This window comes from Manacus candei, unplaced genomic scaffold (genome assembly GCF_025592945.1).
Source record: "Manacus candei isolate 608988 ecotype Guabito, Panama unplaced genomic scaffold, ASM2559294v1 h1tg000025l, whole genome shotgun sequence".
In the NCBI taxonomy this organism is placed as follows: Eukaryota; Metazoa; Chordata; class Aves; order Passeriformes; family Pipridae; genus Manacus; species Manacus candei.
The window spans coordinates 2,954,398-2,975,575 of record NW_026138073.1 but is presented as its reverse complement, the minus strand read 5'-3'; the positions used below and the strand labels follow the sequence as shown (position 1 = coordinate 2,975,575).

Here is a 21,178-nt window from a genome sequence, read left to right as displayed (position 1 = left end):
ATCTTTGATTATTTTCTGCTTGATGAAATACGTTCTCCAGAGCTCAGTCTGTCTGTCCTGGAGCAGAGTGCAAACTTGTGTGCAGCTTTCTGGTACAGCTGGGAATTAAACCTAAATCCCCATCTCCAGGCTGAGCTCTGTTATCTCCTGCTGTGCCTGTTTTTCAAGGAAAAGAGACCACAGCCTCTTTTTTGAAGGAAATGTATAGTTCTTACAAGCTGGCCATGGGATAACATGGGTCAGCCTACTCTGTGACTTGTTTTTCATCCTCATCTTCGGGTCTGAACCTCACCATGGATGAATCCCCTTGCCTAACTTGGGTCTTTCAGATTCACTGTGATATTCTTCCTCCTAAGTCAGTTTTGTGGAGTTGTTTGTATTTTAGATTTATTAATTTTTTATGTAGACCTCGCTGCTTTCTTCCAAAAGAACTGCAGGAAACTAACTGGGAAATAAGAACCAAATATTTCCCTGAATTTGATCCTAAATCTATTAGTGTTTTGCACATTAGACAGGCAGCTCACTGTATTTTGGTGTCATATTTGTTATTATGGATTAGATCAATTGTCTGGCTGCAGGAGCAAACCCTCCCCTTGTAATGCACTTAGTCAGTTGTGAAATCATGTACTCAGTGGTGGGAAAAAAGGAAAAACCTCCATAGCCCCTCCAAGCAATCAATTTATGCCCTGAAGCATGAGATTTGATTACCATTGTTATTATCTTAGCTTGCATAGTTACAAATGTTATTAGCAGTCATAAAATTATCCAGCCTTAAAAAAATTAGATTAAGAAAAAGAATCCCAGCATTTCACTCCAGGTTCTTCAGAACCCAAATTCCTGGGATTGCTTCAAACTGCGAAAAGTGATAGTTCCTTTAATTCATTTGAGATTTGCTGCCCTTTGATCCCATGGATTTCTCCTGTATCCTCATTAGGAAGGGACAGACGAGCATTTTCTGGCACTTTTGTAGTTTCTCTCTGGTCAAGACCCATCTAACTTTCACCATTTCAAAGCTAAGTGTTGATGAGGTGTGCTCAGATCCATGTTTAATAAGCCATTAGTGGGATATGCATCACCCTCTCTCTCATCTCTGTTTTTCCCTTTGTGGTTCCTGTGAACTCAAAGTTTCTAATGCAGCTTTGTGCTTCTCTAGCTACATCTCAGCTGGCATAATTTAAATATTCTAAAAATTCCATAGCTAATGAAAATACTGTGAAATGTTGCAGCAGGGTATCATCTAAAACCCCAATTTTGACATGGCAAAATTGCCAGTTGGCATAAAGGCAATTATTTTAGCCATTTAATTTGTCCAGGACCAAAACAGATTCCCAGAAGCTTGTCCTATTTTTAAGAAAAAAATCCATGTCAAATTGTGGTCCTTGATATTCAAATACATCCCTATTTTTGCATATTCCACCTATTCAGAAAATTGCAGCATCTTTATTAACGAGAGGTGGTGGTGGGAGACATGCTAGCAATTACCAGCAAATTAATTTTCTCTGAAGAAAATCTGGCCAATCTGTTCTTTTGTCCTGAGTATTTCATGTATCTTAAATGGCATTTAGAGTACAATCGGGAGTCTTCTGAGCCTGCCATCAGACTCTGGAACTGGGTTTAAAATGGTAGGTGTGTCTTGAGGGAGGATGTGAATCAGGTAACAAGTTACAGTTTGATCAGCACAAACACACCCTCTATTCCTTCTTATTTCTTCAGAAAACTCCTGAGATAAGTATTCTGAGGGTTTTTCCTCACACTTGGTTTGAGACAATATTACGCATTTAGCATGTGTTTTAAATATGTAATCAGTACTAGCCTAGAGAGATTTAATTAATTTTTCCAGTGTTTCTCGCAGTGTTGCTCTCTCCTTCTCACATTAAGTAGTGGGTTTGATGAAAAGGCTCCTTGATTTTCAGCAGGAAATCCCAAAATAAAGAGCAGTTTTGTGGAGACACAGAGAGGACCTAACTGAGCTTCTCTGTCTTTATTTTTGTTCTGTGCAGCCTGAAGTGCTGCAACATTTGTCCTATTTCATCACCCGATGAAATCTGAAGCACAGTGGATTATATCTATTTACCCTTTACTTAAGGCAAACCCTATTCTCAAATAGATGTGGTTAGAGCCATGTTTTGTTATGAACATATTTTATTTTGGAAGTGTGGAGCAGCTTTTGGTGAGCTGAGGTACTTTGACTTCTCCGTCAGCTGGTTTCCCAGTGGAAGGAAAACTTTCTGCCTGATTCTGTGTGAAAAACTCAAACCATTTTATGGTTTCCGTATAATGGGCTGAAACCTGGAAAGGTGAGGAGGCCCTGGGGAAAATCATGTTGGCAGAGAGGATCTAAAAGTTGGGCCAGCAGGGAAATGAAAGTCTAAGTGGTGGCTGCATTTTGCAAGCCCAGCTTCCCTCCGTGGTGTCTGGGATGGGGATGTGGAGGTGTAGGGATGGGCAGCCTGGGAAGTTGGCTTTGGCAGCAGTCCTGCCTCGAGCAGTCACTGGAGGTGAATAAATTCTTGTCCCTCTTCTTTATGTCAGAGATCAACCTGGAAACTCCTGGTCCTGCTGAGGCATCCAGGAGGGTGTTGGCCAGGAGTGGGGAAGAGTCATCGTCCCCATTTTTCATCCTCTTGGCAGTGGCAGGAGGGGCAATGCCAGCTCTCCCTGGCTTTTCCCAGCTCTGTTATCTCAGCTCCCAGACAAGCAGCTTCCCACCCTTGGTGTCTTCTGCTGTTGCCAACGCTCCAGTGAATCTCCAGTCCCCTCTGGGTTTGAGTGGATCTCTGATGGCCTGTTGGTGCCGGGTCAAATGGCTTTTCAACACCTCTGCAGCCCTGACACACTCGAGACATTCCTCTCCAGCTGATTCCCTGTCCCTTACTTCTGAGATTTCCCCTGCACGGGGGCACAGGGCTGTTGCTTAGCTCTTGGTTGCTTTGGGAAGCAATGTGCTGTAAATGTAGCCTTTTACTGTCTCTGCACGAAACAGTAAGTCAATTCAGGATTTGGCCGCGAGGGCAGGATTCAAAAGGAGAACTCCCATTCCCTCCGTGTGCTCTGGGCTGGGTCTGCACCACACAGAAATCCGGCTGCCCAACTTCAGAGCTTTCTCAGCAACCACAGCACACTTTCCATGTTTTGCTCCACGCATTTGGGGAGAAGTTTGGCATTTATGTCGGATCAAATTCACTTAAACACAGATTAATATGAAAATTATATCTGTGACTTGCCTTTCTTTGCATGACTGCAAACATACCATTGTTTTAACAGTTTTGCATTTACTTTCTGTAAATATATATTAAATTATTCTGCTCTTTACCCTTCCAGTTTTCAGATTTTTTTTTCTTTTACTACCATCTTTATAATACCTTTCCTTAAATTTATTTATTTACTTCCTGACCAAATAGTAAGCTCACCTGCTTAAATCTGCCAGAGATAAACATCAGTTGGCCAGCACATCAACAAATTCTGACTGCCACTGTCCAAAAAACGTTTAACCCAAATGCTGATAATCCCCGTGAGTGTTGCTGTGATTCGGTAGGGTGGGTTTATGGTTTAATGTCCGTGAATGTTACTTTGTGATTATTGCTCATTGAATTAGGCAAAGCTCAGAGAAAAGCAAAACACCCAAAGGTCATCATCAGAATCGTCTGAGAAGTCCGAGGCCTCATGAAAATGATTATGTCTGACCTTCCCCACCTCTCTGCAAGGAGTGCTTAAGACAATGACTGGCAGATTTGTGACGACTGTCTTCACCAATCACTTAAAAATTTAGCCCATTCCACCCAGGGATCGCTGTGGTGAACCACACACAGGCACAGTCCGAGCGCTCAGGCGCACACATCAACCTGATCTGGGCTTGTGGTCATGGAGAGCACACACGGCAAATGTTAGGAGGGGGTGCTAGAGAAAAAAAAAAAAAAAGATGAAAACATGGATTTTTCAGAGGTGTGGATGTATGAAACACCGGGTGTTGGGATGATTGGTACATGGGAGTTTAGAGGGGGAGAGCTGTGGGGCAGGAAGGGCTGGAGTTTTCCGAATTTTCATCCTTTCCTCTGAAAAGCAACGACACTTCTGCACCCCAGGGAGGGCTAAGCCGGGGCGGGGGCCAGTCTCTTCCCTGGCAGCGCCTCTCCCCTCCTTGACCGGCTTTTGGTGACCACCATGACGAAGCGACAGCATCCGAGGGTCCTGCCGGGGGCAGTGTCCCCCAGCTCGGCCATTCCTTTATCCTCCTCCCGTTGTGGTTCTGGGCTGGCCGGCACCCGGAGCGCCCCTCCCGCACCTGCCCGGGGCGCGGGACATCCCCGCGGGCGGGGGGCGGGCAGGGGCTCCCTTTCCTCGCTCCTTCCCTCCGCGATTCCCGGTCCCTCCCGCCATCGCCAGGTGCCTCCCGGAGGAGCGGCGGGCGGTGGCTCCTTGGTGCCGGCTCTGGCATCGGGCAGGTGGGATCCGGAGCGGGGTCGGGGCGGGGGTGGGAGCTGCTCGACCCCCGGGGGAGGCGGCAGCGCTTTGGGGAGCGCGGGGCTCGTTGCCATGGCTCCCTGTAAGCTCCGCCGGAGGAGATAGCGATGCCAGTCACGGAGGGACCCTCTCCCTCCTCGTGGGTGTGGAGCGGGGCTGGGTTTGGGGTGGTTGGAGCTTGCGTTGGGTTTTTTCTCCCCCCTCTCCCTCCCTCCCTCCCTCCCTCCCTTTTTTTTTTTTTTTTTTTTTTCGGGGTGGAGCGATTAATTCGGAGCCGCCGGGACGGGGCTGCGGAGCCGCCGCTGCCGCGACCCTCCGCCCGCGCCGGGCTCAAGGTACCGCGGGGGCACCGGGAGGGGGGTCCGGGGGTGCCCAGCCAAGGGGCTGCCCTGTAGCCACCCCCCCTCGTCCTGCCCGGCCACAGAAACCCTCTGGAATCATTATTGTCATTATTTTAAAACTGGGTTTCCTCCTCCCGGCACCGCACCTGGGCTGCGCCCTGCGGAGCAATGAGGAAGCGGAGCCGGGCTCAGCCCTGGCAAGTGCCCCGGGGGGGACCCCGGGGGGTCCCGGGGGGTCGGTCCTTCCCCTTTCTCCTTCTCCAGCGGGATGCTCGGGCTCCCCGCGCTCTGAGCGGGTCCTGCGGGCGGAGGAGCCGCTGCCCGGGGAAAGTTTGCGGGTGGTTGCGGGACCCGGGGGGCGATGGAGGGGCCCGGGGGGGCTCTGCTGGGGGACGGCGGGTCACTCTCCTGTCGGCTTAGTTGCGTTCAAGTTTGCCAGCCCGGATGTCCTGCCTCTGTGGCAAGCACTTGTTTCTTCTCTCCTAGTGATTTTGGAGAGGATTTTGTGTATTTTTTCCCCTGCAATACCTAAATAATTGCAAAAGTCCCCAGTTTGGTTTTTTGGGTTTTTTTTTTTGGTTTTTTTTGTTTTTTTGTTTTTTTGTTTTTTTTTTTCCTGGGGAAGCGATGTGCCCGTGTTGCCCTGCAGGAGAGCTGTAGGAATCTTTAAACCTCGATGTTGTGTGCTGTGTGTTATTGATTTGTGTTGCACTGTCAGAGCACTGGGGGGCTCAGCTTGGTTTGGGTTTTCAGGGTGCAAGAAGGTTCTGTTTTCCAATAGTCAGACACGGTAAATGTACATAGACTTTTCACCTATCACTTCTAGAAATATTGTATAGTCATGTTCTATGGTTAGTGATACTTTGCTTCTTATTTTGGGGCAGAAAGGGGCTAGGCTCTGGTATGTTGGATAATGTACAGGTATTCGACCATAACAGATAGAAAATAAAGAAATTCATCCTCAGCACCACATGAGAGTAGTTTTGCTTGCAACGTTTTGGAAAATTTCACCAGAGAGTTGACAGGTGGCATTTTTGTTTTGTTGGCGAAGGTTCCTTTGGTGTGACTGAGCTCCCCCAAATACCATTCCATAAGTAATAAATAATAAATATTATGACTTTAGTTGCAGCTCTGAGAGAAGGAGAGGGAGGAAAAGAGTCTGCACTTTAAATGAATATGCCATTTTTGCCCATTTGTGAACACATGGGCAGTGTTGCCTTGTTGGAGCTGTGCATGTCATCCTTTGCCCACTGCTTCCTGTGAACCCCTGCTTGGCTTTTCTTGATAGGAAGTATTAAAGAGCACAACTGCTGCTGTGTTAACACTTTTCTGTTGCTTAAAAATAATACATTTTCTTTGTGTTTCAAAAAAAAAAAATCAAACCAAAAAAAGCCCACCCACCTCTTCCAAAGGGTAGTTAAAAAATTAGGAAATTCTTTTTAGCCAGTTTCTCTGGTCTCCACTTGGGCTGAGCATCTGCTGTTAGTGGAGTGTGGCTTGCGGAGGAACTACAAGACCAGATCATGTGACATTAAAATAGGATGCAAAAGATAAGATACCAACATTTGCAGAATGCATTGGAGTTTCTTCAGAAATATTGCCCAATGTACGTGAAATTATCATGAAATATCTTTAGAAAAAACCACCTGTCAGCAATCAAGCAGCTGAAGTTTTCCTGTACGCAACACACAGCTTCCAAAACAGTTTGTTTCTAAACTCTTCCTGTTTATTATTGATTTTTATTGAAATAGGAATGAATTCTGAATATGAGGTTGAAATAAAGAGACTGTGCTTCAGCAATATACACTGATCACATTTAACTCAGTGTGAGCGAGTGTCATTATTATGGGCATCCAGGATTCGTTACTTCAGTAATTAAACTTAATGAATGGAAACATAACAGTCCACCTCTTTATCCCAAGAAACCTAACAGATAAACCTTCTTTTAAATGAAAGATAACATTATTCACGACATGGATACGTACCTCAAGGGGCTTGGATTGTAGCCACCTTATTTGCCAATAAAAATGTACTTTATCACTTCTGTTTGGAAAAGAAAATGAAACAAAAAGGTATCTATTCATGTTGTGGGCAGTTGCTTCTGTGATAAGAAAGGATCAGCTCCTTTCCCAGTGGGAGAGGACAGGGACTACTTTAAACACTACTAATTAGTTCAGTTTATCTTGCACGAGTTACAATGCTGTAGTTAGTTAATTATAGCTTTTCCCATTAGCAGTACGTTAAGAATAATGAATTAACATATCACACAGATCAAAAGAACATCTACAAAGTTTATCTTAGAGGAAAGAAAGTGTTATTGTGTGTCAGGAAGTCCCCGTGGCTTTCCCAAGGCACAGATTTTGTTGGAATTCCTGAACTGGCGCTTCAGAGCCTGATGAATGACTTGAATTGATCACAAACAAGTGACACTGGAGCTCTTGGTTGCTTAGCAACCCACCAAGATGCCACAATTTCTTTTGGTATATTTGTCCAGTAAAGTAGAAATTCTGTTTTGTTAAAGATTGTGGGTTCTTTGTGAGCACAAAGCCCACCTTATAACAACCTTAAATCATGTGTAATGAAAATTAATGTCCCAGTACAGAGCCTGGGGAGCAGCGTGGGGATGAGAACAGAGCAGGAATCTTGTAAACCACATTCTGGTGGTGGTGTGCTCAGTGTTTTATAATAAGTTTCAATTGTTCTTTCTTGGTTAGACTTCTGTGCAAAACCCAAAATCATTAGTGGGACACATAAGTCCTAACAAAGGCAGCCATCTACCAAGTGCTTTTTGAACAGTTCCCCTCATGCTGTCATGAGCTGTGAGATCCTGCAGTTACACTACACTATGAAATGCAACATGGAATGTGTTGTTTGATCATTGTCTGAATTACATCAGGATGCTCTGGCCCATCCTACGGCCCCTGTGGCTGGAGAGCTCTGCTGGGTTGTCCTCCAGGAAGACACTGGTTCTTTAACAGGTCTGTTTTGTGCGAGGAAATAAAAGATTTAGTACTCAAAGAGCAGAAGGAAGAGCAGTGTTATCATACTTATATACCCAAAGTGCCAACACTGAGTTTTACCAGGCTGTGGCACCCTGCAGACAGTTCATGTTCACTGAATTGTACTTTTGTCAGTGAACTCTTTGTCGTTGCCCTCGGGTCTGTGTGTGCTGACACCTTAGTTCTGGAGAGAACCTTGGAAGGGAATCTTGCAGTCGTCCCATCCTGCTTACTGGGTGTTTGTTTGCAGGGAGACCTCACAAACTGGATTAATTCTGGCTGAACCTAAGCCAGAATATCTCTGTCAGGAGTTTACTTTGTGCACTTCAGCTGCTAACGGGCTTTTCATCGGTGGCCTCCTGAGTGGAGCTGAAGCAGAGCCTTTGCAACCTGTGGGGGTGGATCTGGGGTTCCCAGCACTGTTTTGCTCTGCTTATTTACGCCCTTTTGAGCTCTCCTGTTTGCTAATATAGACATATCCCCTTCTGAAATTGTAACTAAGAGAAAGCACACCCGGGCAGGGACAACTGCAGGCTGCCATGGTATTCATTTTATTTAGATAGCAGTTGGTATTCTGGAAAATTTCTTCTCTCTTGATGAGAAAAAGGAATCTAGGTATTTATCTTCTTTAAAGAGCTTGAGTATTGCATGATTTACTGTATATTGGACTAGAAGGGGGTGTTGTAGTGGTCTGCTAAGACTACACTGAACCAAATCTCAACTCATTGTCAGTATTCCTAGGCTAAGATTATAGTAGTTCATAAGCTGTGTACTTGTAATTAATTGCCTTTCTAGGCTCAGAGAGACTTAGGCAAAGATTAAGGTAAATGTGAGCTTGTTTGACTTTGTGGTGGTGTCGTTATGGTTTTTTTTTCCCTGTTGTTTCTATATAACAAAGTCAGTACCCCAAAGTCAAGGCTGCTTTAATTGGCTTTTCTATTTTTTCCAACCACTCTCCTTGTATCTGTTTTATGCACAGACTTCTCTAAGTCCATTTGCATACCCAAATGCTGATTAGCACTTGCCATTGCAGTGATTGCCTCTGCACTATAAACAGATGAAGGTACATGGTAATATTTGGTATCTTGGGTTTCTCCTCCCGCCGTGTCCAGACACCCCCTATGAAGCCCATGGAGTGCTGGCTGTGGTGATATGTTATTTTCTGGGGCTTCAGCATTCCCTAGCAGATGTTTCCGCCTTCCTTCATTGCACCTGAATGTATAAAACTCAAAAAAAATGCAGATGGAAAACAGTTTATCATTAAAACTACTGTTTATTGTTACAGCTGATCTCATGTTTGTTGTTTTGAGTGTGATCTCCAGGTGCAGATCCTGTTCCATGTAAGGACAAGAATTATGTTGCTTTCTTTATTAGGGATTTTAAGTCTTCATATTTTCTTTTGACTCTCTCTAGCTCTCTCTTTTCTCCAATTATAAAGAAAATTGTTGATTTCAGGTGCTTTTCTCCTATTGTTTGGGTTTTCTCTCTTGTTGTTTGTCAGCAACAAGATGGAATTAAATCAAAGGTGTGGTGAGGATCTGACTGAATTAGGGAGGGTGAAGGGGAGATTGGGAAGGACAGGGATGAGCCCCCTTGGACTCATCCATGTCTTTACTCCTGTTCCCTGGCATGGAAGCAATAGAGTCTGGATCCACTTTTGAGCAGCTGGAGGAGAAGGAGCCAACGGCCAAGGCTGGGCAGGGTTGTTTCTGTGAGAGTGCAGCTTTCGAGGATATTTTGAACAGATGGTTCCCAGTCTGGCTGTAAGAGCTGGTGTGTCAGCCAGGCTGAGCTGCCTCGGGGACAGCCCCACGCCAGGCTCTCACAGGTCACCTCCCAACACCCACTGGGCAGAAACGGAGCTTCTCGTGGTGTCCCTGTTCCATCCTCCCTGTGTTTGCACTCAGGGAGGTGGGGAAAGGTGACCCCTGTGTACCTGCCATGATATTTATCCTCAGAACAGCACCCAGTGGCCTTTGCACTGCTCTGTGAGTGCTCTTGGTCCTGAGCCTGGACCTCACCTTGCTGCTGGTGTCACCTGCCTGGTGCTGTTCCTGCCACCTCCTCCTCGTGGGAGCAGCAGAGGCAGCACCTTTGTGCATTTCTTTTTTTGAGAGGTGGACAGAGCTGCAACTTTAAAGGTGGGAAGGACCCATGGGAAGGGGGTCTGATGGCTGGGGACTCTCAGTGCCCTCCTGAATAGAAGGTTTAACCACAAACAAGCCAAGTTTCCAAAGAAACCCAGGCATTTCAGTGAGCCAAAGTCCTCTGTCCTCTCAATATAGCTTAGTCAGATGACTTTGGTGCTTTTAAAAATCTCATTTCAAGTGTCTCCATTTTTTGGGAGGCCCTGGGGATGACTCTGCTAGGCTGGCAGTCGCTATTCAGGCCAAAATTAATTGGTTAGGCAGCAATCCACTAAGAGGGGGGGTGGGGGAAAGCAAGCAGAATTGGGCCCATCCACCTTTCAGTCTGTGTCTCCTTTGGTGACTTTTGGAGTGTGACACAGGCAATTCCCTGTCAGCCCTTCCTGCTGGCTGACACAGAAGAGGTGGCTTTGAATGCTGCCTGCTGTGCTTGTATGGCACTTGAAAGGAGAGAGGGCTGCCTTTAAGGACTGTATTCCCACAGCTTTAGAGAATGTTTGAAAAATGCATCGCTCAGTTCTGTCACGTGTATTTTACAGTATTAAACCCGATGGAAACCTGGAACAATGTCTCAGTAAAAAATGGCTGGTGCCAGTGCTGTATCCCCAGTGCTTGAAATAAAATTAGCCTTGATGAAAGATTGCTCTGCTTATAGGGAAAGTAAAATTATTATTCCAGGGCAGGTTCTTTTCTGTTAGAAAAATACCATAACAATGCTTTCAGCAACAGGAGTGATTAACTCAATGGCTTTTTTTTTTTTTATTAGTAGACATGCTCAGAAAATACACCATTATTTTTGCAGTTTACTGAAATCAGAGAATTAATAATAAAAGATTGCCTGCAGATTTGGAAGCCTCTACCTTTTTTTTTTCCCAAGGCTGATCACATATCCCAGTGTGATCTGTCTGTCTCATCCCTAAAAATCCTCCCCTCTGTGATACTGGGGTGGTTTGTACCGGGTGACCCAGGTCTGTGTGGATGTTTGCATCCATGCTCCTTTGCTAATGTTGTTGGGTTTACTTCTTTGTAGGCAAAATACTCCAAACCACAACCTGTTTGCTGATTTCAGTGAACTTATTGCCTAAAATTTGTGTTATTGCTCAAGTCTTTTCCCGGATGAGGGTCCTGTGCTTTATTTTTCACAGGTTATTCTTTCATGTTACTCCACCAATGACTTTGCTGTCATAAAGTTTCATTAGGGAATAGGTTTTAGGGGATTTCTGTTTTACCCTGCTGTAAGCCAGAGAATGTCCTGTCTGATCTTTTTTGTTCATTCAGTTCTGCAGGGATAAACTGTATTCAGTGCTTACTTTGAATTCTGCTGAGGCATCGCTCAAACCATGGTTACTTTGGCCATTAAAATCCAAATTCCTTTGTGATAAATATTCCTTTGGTTCCATCTGAGCAGAAGTAAAGAACACAGGACTGAGCTATCTGCAAGTACTAATGGAAGCTTTAATTTAATACATTTTTAGGAAAGCCTGATAAACTGTGGTGACTTTCAGGCTGAATATTGCACACGAAAACCACTGGTGAAGTCACGGCGCCACTGAAATGGATGGTCAAACTCCCCCTGACCTCATCAGAGTCAGGTTTTTGTCTCAGGAGTGATGAAAATCTAATTTACAACCTAACCAGTTTGAGAAGTAGGCGTAATAGCTCAGGTCCTTGACTGATATAAATGACTGTGGTTCAGCTGAGGATGATTGAGTTACACTGACTTTCAGCCATCTGGGCTTCTGCAGAATCGTGTCCACAAACACTCCTGTTGGGAGCTTTGTGACGGTGTCTCCTCTCAAGTGGCTTATCCTCGTCTCCTATTTTGACTGGAAACAAACAGCCAGGAACCAGCAATGAATATTGCAGTTTTCTGAGTCACACCAATGACAACTGTGGCGTGTAAGCTATAGAGTAATAGTGATTAAAGGTCTGTCCCAGCTGCACAAAGCTAAGCCAGACCTGCTTCATTAAATGTACAGGGTTCCACTGAAATCCCCAGTAATTGCTCAGGTTTTACCACCTGCATGACAAATGCACCTTTCTGTTATTGACTGCGTGAGGTTTGACTTAGGCTTTCACCTAAATCTGGGATTTTGATTATCTCTGCTGAGCCTGTGGAATTGCAGCATCCCTGCTGTCCGTGTGCAGCCCTCACTCAACCTGGGATTTCACCACCCTGGTTTTCAGCTAATACCTGTCCAGACAGTGCCTACCTGCTGGGAAATGCTCGGACTTGCCTTTTCAGCTTCATGTTATATCCCAGGGAATTGCTGAAAATTGAGAGCTGTTTGAGTTGTATTATAGAACAAGGATTTATTAAAGGTGAAGTGTGGCACGTGTGGTGGCACCAGAAAGTAATCACGGGGTGGTTTGGATTGGAAGAGACCTTAAAGTTCATCCAGTTCCACTCTCCTGCCATGGGCAGGGACACCTTCCACTAGCCCAGGTTGCTCCAAGCCCCATCCAACCTGGCCTTGGACACTTCCAGGGATCCAGGGGCAGCCACAACTTCTCTGGGCAACCTGAGCCAGGGCCTCCCCACCCTCACTGGGAAGGATTTCTTCCTAATATCCAATCTAAACCTACTCTGTTTGAATCCATTCCCCCTTGTCCTGTCACTACATGCCCTTGCAAACAGTCTCTCTCCATCTTTCTTGTAATACAGCTTGTTTGGTTATGCAGCCCCTAAAGAAAAGAGATTTTCTCCCCTTTACTTCCCCATGTGCAGGATCCTGCCTTTTGGAGCATTGTACCTAATTATCCTGCCAGTGCAGCAGATTTTCACTGTCAGCCATTCCCCCTGTCAGACATCACTGTGCACTGAAACCTCACAGAATTCCAGCTGCATAGCAAGAGGAAAAATTCATCTTTGGTGCACAAAAAATATGCCTCAGTGTTTATTAAAAAAACCCAAACAAACCCCAACAGGCAACAAACCTGAAGGGTTATTCAAAATCTTATCATGTGGATCACAAAAAAATTGGAATAATCTTTGTATTCAGCAGATAAGCAGCATTCTCCATACAAACCTATTCCACTGTGATCCTCCAAAATGTATGCTAAGCTTGTCTGTGCACAAAGCTCCCTGTAATGGGTGGTAGTTTAGACCAAGTTTTATCCTTGCATAGGATAGGATATGGTCAGGAATGCTGTGTATTGGCAGTGTTAATTATATAATGCACTCCCTGAAAAGAATAATGTATGCAATGTTTTGATGCTCAGGCAATGACAATCCATTTAACCATTTATAGCTTCATGTATTTTATAATCCCTGAACCCAAATGTCCCCAGAGAGGGAACGTGCCCTTAAAAATTTTAGGCCTTTAAATTAAGTGAATTTAAATTCACTCATTTGCATATTTTTCCTTTCTTTGTTCTGCCTGAATGAGATATTACTTCAGTAATTGAACTGTAACTTGGCTGCAGGTAAATGATGTGAGACAGCTGATACTCTGAGTGCCCGAGCACGTTACAGTGTGTGCTGCTAATCCAGCAATTTACTGCACACCTTGGAGAGGAGAGGGTGTCCAGTCCACTTAGGATCACCCAGTGCAGGGCTGGAACTTGAAAGTTCAATTACTCTGGGATGCTAAATGTGCTTCTGGAGCAGGGAATCGAGAGGATGTGGGTAGGGGGGGAGGAAATGGGAATCACTGGAAAAAAACTGCTTACTGAGGAGATATCATAGAGAACCACTAAATGGTTTGGGTTGGAAGGGATCTTAAAGATCATCTCATTCCACCCTCTGCCATGGGCAGGGACACCTTCCACTAGCCCAGGTTGCTCCAAGCCCTGTCCAACCTGGCCTTGGACACTTCCAGGGATGGGGCAGCCACAGCTTCTCTGGGCAACCTGTGCCAGGGCCTCCCCACCCTCAAGGGAAGCATTTCTTCCATATATCTCACCTAAATTTCCCCTCTTTCAGTTTGGACCCATTACTCTGTGTCCTATCACTGCAGGTCCTGAAGGAATACAGAGATAGGTCAAAGCTGGATCTCCTAAAAATCAAATTTTACTGCTAAAACAGAACACTGAAGCTTCTTAAACAGCTTTCACGAGCAGGCCCTGATGATGAGCTTTTTGGCCTGTATTGTCCTCAGCCACCAGATTTGGTGTCGCTGTACCTTGTGACAGACAAACTGGGATGGGTGGACAGAAATGGTGGTGGGAGGGAAAGGTGAGACTGATCAAAGGGATAAAGTGTCTCTTGGAAAAAGTCTTGGTTATTATCTTTGGAAAAGGTAGGATGATACATCACACAAGGATGGCCAAGTGTTTTTTGGCTTTGTTGCCCTGGGTATCTTGGTGTTTTGTGGGCATATCAGAGGAGTCCACGTGCAAAGAGGGAAAGCAGAAGGAGGTAATGGATGATTGTCTGGAGAGCTTGGCACCAATCCCAGAAAAATAATGGAAAAGTTGATAGAGGACTGAATTAATACAGAGTTGAAGACTAGCGAGATAATTAAGGCCTCTGCAAAGGGTTCTTCGTGGAGTTACAGGTTTGATAGATGTGGATAACTGAGCCTTGGCAGAGTTTTTAGTGTTAGATTTGCAAATCTCAGTTAAAAACAATCCAACCCAACAAAGCTGGTATGTAAGACTAGGAGCAATCTAGCAATCTTGTTTCATGTAGTCATGGAATGGTTTGGGCTGGAAGGGGCCTTCAAAGTCATCTCATTCCAACCCCTGCCATGGGAGGGACACCTTCCACTATCTCAGGTTGCTCCAAGGCCTTTATTTAATGGATTAAGACTTAGCTGACAGAGCTGAGCAGGCATTTGTCTGTGAGGCTCATGCACTGGAAGATGTGTAGGTTCGATGGGGTTTCAAAAGAACCAGAACTAGTCCTGAAACTGTTGACCATCTTTATCAATAATCTGAACACCAAAATTAATTGACTGCTGCCAAAGTTGTGGAAGAGGCAATACTGGGAGTGTAGAAATAATAAGTTATATGGAGTGATGGCAAGATGCCTCTTCTTCTTTCCTTCCAATTGCCTGTGCTTTGAGCAATGCACTGGAAGAGGGTGGCTTTGAGACCAGGGTGAAAGGGTATGGAGGGGTCACAGCAGACAGAGAAAGGAAGATGGTTTCCCAATGGCCTGAAGGATCCTTTGACACAGTTTTTATCTGAGTCCATGAGAATGCTGGAAAACCATGTCCAGTTTTGGTGTCAACAGCTGAAAAAAAAGGGTTTACAAAACTGAAGAGTCAAGAAAATAACCACAATATTGATTTGAAGAGTGGAGAAAATTCCATGCAGGGAGAGATTTAGAGACTCAATCTGCTTAGCTCATCAAAAAGAGGATTGAGAAGGGACTTGATTACAGGGACAAGTATTTTCATGGGGAAAGCATATCCAGCTTTTTAATCAAGAAGAGAAAAGAAAAATCAGATCCAATAGCTGGTAGCTGGAGCCAGACTATTTTAAATTAGACATTAAAGACATTTTTTTTTTTTAATCTGTGATTAAGCACTAGAATGAACTATGATTTGTTCAAACTGAGAGGGGATACCTTGTGTGATGCAATCAAACACAAGTTACTGGATGTTATTTGCAGCTATAGGGGAAAAGCACAAACTGCCTGTGACATGCAGGAAGATGCAAAGGCCTTAAAATCCGTGAGCATTGTGAAGGAAATCTAAGGGAGAAGATAAGGAGAAGGAGAAACCTACATGGGAAGCACAAAAAGGAGAAATAGAAGCTCCAAAAGGACAAAGAAAGGAGTTTCAACTGGAGGCAGAGCTTCTGTTTGTGAGTGTTGGAACATATGTCTCAGCAAAGGGAGTCTTGGCATTGGAAGCACCTCGAGTGCTGGCAGGGCTGGAATCATCTGTTTCCTGGTCAAAACAGCAATTTTGGATTCTGTGCTTTGCTAATGATGATGAAGAAACCTATTTGTGGTTCGGGCTTTTGGTGCTGTCGCCCCCCTGTTCTGCTGCTGTGGGAGGAGAAAGTAGTGTCTCTGTGGTCCTGTTCAGCAGAGAGTCCTCACCGTGGGCTCTGCTGTGCCCTCCACCTTGGTGGCATCAGTCTTACAGATACCAGTTTTAAAAGAAATCACGAGCCCTATATTTACACCCCTAAACCAAATTTTGAGGAATCCAGCAGGGAAATCTCTGTGGTCTCAGCTGTTTTTTGACAAGTTCTGTGTGTGTTTTTGTCCTCCTGAAATAGTTTTACCAGATCATTGACTCTGACTTCTTTTTTTTCCAAGGAGAAACAAACTCTATTGCAAGTGCTTCCAATGCCTATTAATGAGACAGTCATTAATTTAAACATAATATTGTGTTTCTTCTGTGGGGAAGTGCAGTGGTTCAGCCAAAATCATGGTCCAGGTGACTTTGTTGCTGGTCTTTTCTGTGGATTTTCACTGTGGAGGTGAAATGGATGCCTTAAAGGCTGTAAGGAATTTTGCTCTCATGGAAATTCTTTGGCCAGGAGTGGAAATCACTTTTCCAGGAAGATTTCTGTCTAACATCCACAGCAGAGAATGTTTCTGTAATGGTTATGGGGAGAGAAACAACTCGCATATGTTCTTTTTTTACGACTCCGTGGCAAAGCTATTACCTTTGTTTAGCAACATTTCCTCTATTGTTTTTGGCTTTGAAGAGAGTTGTTATTTCAGGATCTTCTCATTGGAAAAAGGCAGCGTGTTTCCTTTGGACCATTTAACAGAAACATAAACTCTTTGTGATCAATTAGAGCATCCAATTACCTGCAGCTTTGCATGGGCTGAGCGTTTCTGCCTTGTGTGGCCACGAACATTTTGCGTTGCCAGCAATACTAAGGAGCAGTTTTCAGAGTGTAGAACCTGAGCTGATTATGGTCATGTTCTCTGTGGAACTAGGAAAAATGATAAATGGTAATAAAGTTATTTATTGAGGGGAAAAAAATATCATTCAAGAGTGTCTGCCCTACCTGTAAGAGTGGACTAACTAATTATTCAGAAATTCTGTTGGAAGTGTATCGACCTTCATGATCATTTTCTTTCTCAATGGACATCTCAGTAATTGTCTTTGCCTAAGGATTCCCCAGAAGCTGCTCTCAAATCAGAGCAGCACTTCAGCATTTAACTCCTGACATTGTGGCATCCATTAGGAATGCAGAGAGGTAGGAATTACCCTATTCAATCCGATTAAAGATCCAATTAACTTGGAATGCTCTCCCTCTTAGTAACTAATACTGGATGACTCAACACCCTGGGAAAAAAAAAAACACAAACCACAAAAAAACCCCAACCCCAAACATTCCTCCCTCCTCTCCTGAACTCTCATAATCACAATTAAGGAGCAAAATGTCCCTGAAAGATTTCTTTTATTTTTTTCCCTTCTTCCCAAGCATTTACTTCTTGGCTTCCATCCTGAAACATGAGATCAATAGTTCTTATAAATTCTTATCCTGGCTTGGGAAGGTATTATTATTAACACTTTAAACATCTAATCATTCTTCCAATCATTCTGCCCTTTGTATCAATAACAATCTGGTGTCAGACAGTTCACAAAGTTAATCACTGTGATTTTTTTCCCCATTTTAAACTTACTGTCTCTTAATTCTGATGTGATCATTGAAGTGACTGTTTGACCTTGTTTCACCTGTTTTCATAAATACTTAAGTCTGTCATGTCAATTCCTTGAAACACTTGGTCTGTACATGAAATACTGATAATTCTTTTCATTCCTTTCTTAAAGAGACCTTTAATATTCTCCGTATTTTTGTCTTGTTTAGTCCTTTCTATTTTTTAATTTTTGAATGTTTGTTGTCAAAGGTCAAAGAATATATCAGCAGCTCATCTAAATTTCTAATAATTATTAATAATTAATATTTTTAGCCCTTTCTAAGGCGTTTTGTACAGGATCTCCCATCTCAGTTGCATCTTGAGTACCCTGGGCTGCTGAGCAGATGCTTCCTATTGATATTTTTTGTAGAAAGAAAACAATCCAATCCAAATCCTCTTCTCCTTCAGCCTCCTGAAGGCCAGGGGCTATTTGTGAATTTAACTTCAGTAGCATAAAATGAAACAAATCTCTTCTGACCCTCGAGGAAGGCTCATGTTTTAGATCATAGGTCGCTTCTAAATATAGGGATGGGGAAATTAATGTCTCCCTGGACAGATTATTCTGGAACTGTCTCCTGCAAGGGTTTCCACAGTTCCCTTTGAACTGGGTGTCCTGGACCTTTCTGAAGTAGATTGAGTGGAAAAGGTGTTTATATATATATATATATATATGTACGCACAATTAGTTAAATAACTATATATGTATGATTTTGCATAGAATTATTTAACCATCATGGTACTTCATGGAAATAAGATCGTATATCTCATATATTCATTTATATTTCCAAACCATTTGGTGCAACAGGCAGTAGCTTTTGCCTTGAGCTTTTGAATCTGATATTACATTTATCTTCCCTGAAAATAATCACAGTACCAACAACATGGATGAGCTGCTTTGCTTCTGGTTGTTTCCCTTTCAGGCACAATATGGAGCATATCAAATTTTTAGATTTATTCCAGAGGCATGAACTTTGAAACTTGGTATTAAACCCCTGTAATATGTGTGTTTATATGAGTGCATTTATACCTTCTATTTTTTAAATAGACAGGTATGTAATTTGGTATTTTGCCTAGTGTGGGCACATGAGAAGTGCTGGAAAGCTCATGTACTAATATTTGTTCCTAATATTTAAGGTCTTGCCTCAGAGGTGATTCAGATTCCTTCTATTTTGGGGTATTGCTTTATTTGGGTGCTCCTCTCTGAGGAAGATCATCCTCTTGTCTTTGGCTGCTGACATCTGTGGCAGATGTTATGACTCAGAGCAGACAGGAAAATTCAAATTTATATTTTCTTCTTCTTTTTTTTTTTTTCTTCATAAGTGACTTGCCCCCAGGCATGTTTTGACAGGGAGGATATAATTTCAAATTAAATGTGAATGTGGAGGCTTTCCAAAGCTACGAATTGCAGAGATTTCTCAGCATGACTCAAAGAAAAATAAAACTCTTCATGCTGCTGGGTTGCTGTGATGAGAGGACACTGCTGGGGTGAAGCTCTGGTCCCAAAACCCCAGAGTTTATTGCCTTGGGACAAGTTTGGACACGAGACAGGCTGTGTCCATCAGAGCTACTTTGATTTCATCCTTTAATAACCCTGTTTCTCTATAAAACTCACAAAGGCCAACAGGGAAAAGCTGGATTTTTTCCTTCTGCCTTCAGATGGTGAGTGGTGGTTTAACATCTCATTTTCCCTCTGTGGTTGAAATGCTCAGGTGAATCTCCAGCAGCAGCGGGCAGGGATATTTTTAAGAGGAAGAATTTGGTCTGCAAGCAGGTAATCCAGAGGGCCAGGAAGGGCTTTTTGTCTGTGCCAAAGTATTTGCTCTTCCCTTTGGATGGGGAGAGGTGCAATGAGGAGACGATGCCCTTCTTCATTGTGGTGGGGTCTTTTTAGCTATGTCAGTAAATTGGTGTCTGTGATTTGTGTGTATTTTGAAGTAAGAGAACTTAACACTCCAGATCTAAAACACTTTAAAGTATTTCCTGAGTTTAGGAGCAGAACTTTTTCTTCCTGATGAAACAAAACAAAGAGAAAGCCCGTGTTTCTTCCCCGAATCTCCAGATTTAGGTTGGAATTATCAGGAGCTACTACTCTCTGTGTGGGTTCTGCCTTTCTGAAGACATGATGTCCTCTCAGACTTTGCCTTTCATTTTCCCACCTTTATTCTCTTTTTCACCTTTTGCTCCAGCGTTTGACCTGTGTTTCATCTCTTTCTCTGCTTCTCCTGCTTCAGTTTTCCTCTCCTCACCACAGCTTGGTCTCAGGGCAGGTGTACTCACACACAGGGTGGTTCTGCAGCCCCTGGGATTGCCCCAGCTATGACATTTTGGTGTTAGTATGGGGTCAATAAAAAGAAAGATGGAGTTCAAGGACTTCTTCCATCAGGGTGTGACTTCAGCTGGGATCTGTTAATTTACATTTCTCCTGGAAATTGTGGAAATGTGGATGCAGGCAGGATCTGTCCCTCTGCCCCAACAGCACTGGCCCCAAGATCTGTAACATCTCGTGGTGGAGTGGACATGAACTTCCTCTGGGTCACCATGCTCACAAGGTTTTTCCTTCTGTGCTGAGAATGGAGAGTAAGAAAGGAGTGAGAGCAAACTCTGATGGCTTTAACTCCCAATAAGTCTGATGTCCTTGGGGAGAGCAGAGATTAAAGAGCCCAAATTCTCTGGGAGATTGTCACTTGGCTAATGATGATCGTAGCCCACAGCAGTCAGGGATGATATGGCTGATACTTAGCAGGGGTTGTGAACCAATTAGTCTGCTCAAGAAAACACTTAGTCCACTGGGTGCAAATGTTAGGAATATTTATAGGGCTGGTTATGGAGGCAGCTAATCAAAACTGGAGAAAGCTACTTAAGAGACTGTCCCGGGCTCTGCAGAGGCCCTGAGATTACACAGCTGACAGATAAACAAATGTTTGCCCGTGTAAATATTAGGACTCAAAGACTGTATTTGAACTCTTTTTTCAGTTTCCTAGTGTTGTAAAATCAATTAGGGGTGATTAATACAGGCTGGAATCCACTTCCCTGTGGAGAACAGGCGTCAGTGGTGGCTGCCTGGGAGCAATCTCCTGCAGGCTGGCTTCTTCTGACTCTTCTTTTGGGGTGTCTCGTGGTCCAGGTGGGATCATGGCAGAGGATGGCACATGGGCTGGTCCAGGTGAACTGGGAGCAGCATGATGATAATTCAGCGTATTCTGGCATGTTGATTTGCATTCATTAACTGCTTAATGCTTAAGCTCTTGAGTATTCCTGTTAACTCCTTAAAACGTTGAATCTTTGAGCTACTAACTTGCTGAAACATGAAAATATTGCAAATCAACACTGGCATCACAGCCTGGTTTATATTAGTGCTGTCCAGCCCTATGATAGTGATGTAGAGAGTTGGTACTTCCATCAAGTCTAACAGTACAGTTGGAGAGGAAATGCAGTAATTTATCTTAATTTACAGTAATTCGTCTTAATTTACAGGGTGGCTTGAATGTTTATAAGGATTCCTTTGTTGGTTTATTATTTATTTGCACTTCATTTGAAATTTTCAGGGGTTTACCCCTCTAATCTGAAGCCCCACTTGGCAGAAACACTTGTGTTAAACAGATCAGACGGTGAGAAAAATCCACAGACTTCTCTGGAAAAGGTTTTGAAACCTGAGAATATTGATTGCTCAGG

The 21,178-nt window shown here is 43.7% G+C and overlaps 1 protein-coding gene across 7 annotated transcripts in view; it reads left to right on the top strand.

Moving 5' to 3' along the window:
* Positions 1-4,355: 4,355 nt before the first annotated feature.
* The window catches only part of CHL1 (cell adhesion molecule L1 like), a 134,709-nt gene continuing 117,886 nt past the window's right edge, over positions 4,356-21,178 (top strand). For 3 of the 7 annotated variants that reach the window (XM_051788628.1, XM_051788629.1, XM_051788624.1), the window contains exon 1: positions 4,705-4,796. The gene's annotated coding sequence lies outside the window, so the exon portion shown is untranslated. Of the gene's footprint in view, positions 4,443-4,703; positions 4,797-21,178 lie in introns of those variants that run through there. The other 4 variants (XR_007904690.1, XM_051788631.1, XM_051788627.1 and 1 more) reach the window with 3 other exon arrangements.